A 4,193-nucleotide genomic window follows, 5' to 3' on the forward strand; every position below is an offset into this window, starting at 1 on the left:
GTCTGCGGGGCGGGGTGGGTTGCAGTACAGATTGATCATATGTGCGGGTTCGCGGAGCGGGGTCGGTATTGCACGTCGCGGGGCCGTGTCTTGAAAATCAGACCCGCGCAGGACTCTGATGTGAATACTGTCAATTAGAGGCAAATATAAGTTTAATTACATCATAATATGAATACCTCAATTTGACATTAATTAATTGTAAATTTAAATATATAGTATTTCATGGCTTCCTACCTGGTTCTCGTAAGCGTTTGGCAATGGGCATTATGACGAGCAGCAACATGGTCACTACCACGGAGATGGTGACTATTCTCCCTGTTCTGAGTTTCCGTTCACCATCAGACTCTGCAGAAAAAATAGCAACAAGTGTCAAGTCAAGTCAATTGTATTTAGGTGAAGTAAACATCAAAAGATGCTCCGCTAAGCAGAAACCGCAGGACCACCGCGAGGACAACACACCGCAGCCCCCGCGGACCCCGCCCGCAGCAAAGCACCCCCGACGTTCACTTCACATCAAAGATGCCTTGCCACAAGCAGAAACCGCAGGAGCCACAACATGCCGCCCCCACGGCGGTATTCCTTGGTGAGAGTGTGGCCAGAGACCTCACACCGTTGGAAACCCTTCTACATCCTCAGCAGGTATCTCAGGGTCACCAGCGTTTCGCCCCCCAGCCTGTACGCCTCGCCTGAGTGGGGCTGCGAAGATTAATCTTCGCCTGTAGAAGGGCTCCAACTGCGAGCTCTAGTCAGCCACACCCATCTTGCACCTCCTCTTCTTGTGGTCTGAGCAGGTTGAGCAAAGAGGTCCAGGGCACTGTGGTTTGACTCCTGACCCCGGTCCTCCGCCGACTAACAAGCAGTACCAATAAACTCAGAGATACATCTCTGGGTAGTATCAGGTGCTTTGCGTTGCTGTAGCTGCTCTTTGCACTTGGTCTTGTACTTGTAGCTAGCTTGTGCAGTGCCTTGGGGTGCCAGCCCTAACACTGTTGCGTGCCGTCTTTCCGAGCTGTCATCCGTTCTTTCACGGATGTCCGTGGGTCTTTCCCCACCGCCAATGGGCCTTTCCCCATGGTCACGAAATTACAGGTGAAGTAAACATCAAAAGATGCTCCGCTACAAGCAGAAACCGCAGGACCACCGCGAGGACAACACACCGCAGCCCCCGCAGACCCCGCCCGCAGCAAAGCACCCCCGACGTTCACTTCACATCAAAGATGCCTTGCCACAAGCAGAAACCGCAGGAGCCACGACATGCCGCCCCCACGGCGGTATTCCTTGGTGAGAGTGTGGCCAGAGCACTCACACCGTTGGAAACCCTTCTACATCCTCAGCAGGTATCTCAGGGTCACCAGCGTTTCGCCCCCTTATATAGTGGCAAATCATAACAAAAGTTATCTTGAGACGGTTTACAAATAGACAAATTTGAAATGATGTCTTGTGCTCACTGCTGCCCCCCTACTTGCAGTACACCTGGTGAGCAGTGAGCACAAGTAAAGATGATGGTTCAAATTTGTGGATTTTATGCAGATGTGTAGGTCTACCACACACCCCACATTGGAGAAAAGGCTTTCATCGTTTGAAAGCCATCTTCACTTCACTGCCCAGCTAAGGTAAGTAATGTCTAGAGATGGTGGTATAGGCCCGTCTTCACTTCACTGCTCAGCTAAGGTAAGTAATGTCTAGAGATGGTGGTATAGTAGGCCCGTCTTCACTTCACTGCTCAGCTAAGGTAAGTAATGTCTAGAGACGGTGGTATAGGCCCGTCTTCACTTCAGTGCTCAGCTAAGGTAAGTAATGTCTAGAGATGGTGCTATAGGCAGAGGGAAAAACGTCAGTGGGGAATTGCATGGTTAGTGGCAGGGCTCTTATCTGAAGGTGGAAAAGAGCTGTGGTCTCTAAAGCTAGATGAGACCATGACTCCTTGCCATTTGCCATACAAGAGGTAATGTTAGTCCAAACTGCTGACAACTGCAATCATGCAAAAAAATCTCCCAAAATAATCCACGCAGTTTCACCAGTCACCAAAACAGAATGTGAAAAATTAAGATGTTTTTAAGCATAAAATTCTGGTCCTTCTGGGCCTATTACACACATCGCAGCTAGCAACGGGAGCTCGTCCTTGTAGGTGAGGAGAAGGATCTTAAATTATATTCTGGATTTTACAGGGACCCAGTGCAGAGAAGCTGGTATGAGAGAAATATGATCTCTTTTCCTAGTTCTTGTCAGAACATGTTGCAGCAGCATTCTGGATCAGCTGGAGAGTCTTTAGAGACTTTTTGGGGTAGCCTACAGAATTGAAATAATCCAGCCTAGAAGTAACAAATGCATGAACTAGTTTGTGTGTCTTTCTTAGACATGTTACGTAAGTGAAAGAAGGCAGTTCTTGAAAAAAAAATTAATGCTAAATTAAACATGTTGTTGAAGTGAAGTAACTCACTCGGGTTGAAGGGGTTGCTGATGGGTTGGCTGACCTCCTCACTGACTGGGTTCTCCACCTTACATCTGAACAATGTATAAGTCCAATCCTCCTAAAAATATATATAAAAAAAATAGAATTAGCTCAAAGTTCACAAACCAATCACTCAGCCACATTTCAGTTTAATTTTAAACTGAGCACTTGGTGCCTTTAATGCAGGCATGTCCAAAGTCCGGTCCTGGGGCCAGATGTGGCCCTTTGACCGATCTTAAGTGGCCAGCGGCTTGTCTCTCAAAATATACATGTGGCCCTCCACACAGTATTGGTTAATCAAACAAGTTCAATTCACATTTTTGTTCACCTAATGATGACAGCACTATCAGTTTATAGACAAGCACCAAGTAGGAACAACACAGGCCAAACTAATGTTTTCAGATGGTAAACAAAATCCTTACGTACAATTGTATTTTATTTGTATTTTTATAACCCATATGATATGAGGATATATGCGAGAAGCAGCTGACCGGCCCCCCAGTAATTTCACATGATCCATCCTGGCCCCCATTCAAAAAGATTTGGACACGCCTGCTTTAAAGGATCAATTCACCCCAAAATGAAAATCCAGTCATTATCTCAATGATGATGGAAGGATGCGTGAAGTTTTTTTAGTCCACAAAACATTTGTAGAGTTTTACAGCAAAACACTGCTGCAGATCTCCTAAACAATTGAAATAAATGGTGACCAACATTCAAATGTAAAAAAGGGCTCCATCCAAGTCTCTAGAAGCCCTGAGATGCCAAGTTGACTTGGAAATACATGATTTACAACCTGTGCTTAGCTGAAATCTGCACCATAGCCAGGTGGTCCATCATCTGGGGCTGCTACTGTAGCCTGCTACAGTGCAGATTTCAGCTAAAACAGCTTGTAAATGACGTCTTTTCAGCTTGGCATCTCAGGGCCTCTGGAGACTTGGATTATGCCAGACGAGCATTATGGAGTCTTTTTTATGTTTGAAAGTTGGTCACTATCCACTTCACTATTCACCTAACCTAACCTAGCGGCTTGAAACCCTAAAAACAAGTAAAGAAAGTTGGTCACCATCAACTTCAATTGTTTGGGAGCATTCTGCAATGGCGTTCTGCTGTAAAACTCTAAAACTAAAACTTCACCTGTCCTTCCAGTGGCATGGGGGTGAGTAGATAAGACTGAATTTTAATTTTTGGGTGAACTTAGCCTTTAACCTTTGATTAAAAAGAGTCCTGAAGCTCAGCTACAGAGAAGACTGGAGCTGGAAGGGATTCAGTCTCTTGCTCAAGGAGACTTCAGCAGCTTAAACCCATACTTAAACGTCGTCTTAGTCCAATGCCAAAATTGGAAGCATCCAAAAACAAATCCCACTAGTTTCGTCGTAGTTGTACCTTTGTAATCCTTTGCTCTTTGGGTAAGTCAGTCTTCCTCATGTTGTCTTTCCACCAGGTGTAGCTCACTGGTTCAGCGTCTGTGATGTTTGTGTCACAGCTCAGAATACAGCGCGTCAAACCAGCATCACACAATGTAGAGATGGAGGGTTTAGAGACAGCAGCTGTTGTTGGAGGAGAGAGGAGGAGAAGAAGGCTGTTACAGTCAGGATCAATCACATGGACATTCTTGTGCGTTTAGGGAGCTGCTTTGGTTATGAATATGATTATTAATAATTCTTAAAGTATTAATATTCGTAAGTCTATGAAATTTGTCAGAAAATATGGTAATTCTCTATAAAATCAGGGCACCAGC

At 45.3% G+C, this 4,193-nt stretch overlaps 1 long non-coding RNA gene across 1 annotated transcript; it reads right to left on the bottom strand.

The window, feature by feature from the left end:
• Positions 1-236: 236 nt before the first annotated feature.
• On the bottom strand, positions 237-3,987 carry LOC310783649. The gene is made up of 3 exons (XR_014553099.1): positions 3,839-3,987; positions 2,441-2,531; positions 237-345 (listed from the first exon to the last, which is right to left on the bottom strand). It is a non-coding gene; the product is annotated as an uncharacterized lncRNA (long non-coding RNA).
• Positions 3,988-4,193: the final 206 nt, after the last annotated feature.

Source organism: Poromitra crassiceps (genome assembly GCF_964638095.1).
Source record: "Poromitra crassiceps genome assembly, chromosome: 10".
NCBI lineage: Eukaryota > Metazoa > Chordata > Actinopteri > Beryciformes > Melamphaidae > Poromitra > Poromitra crassiceps.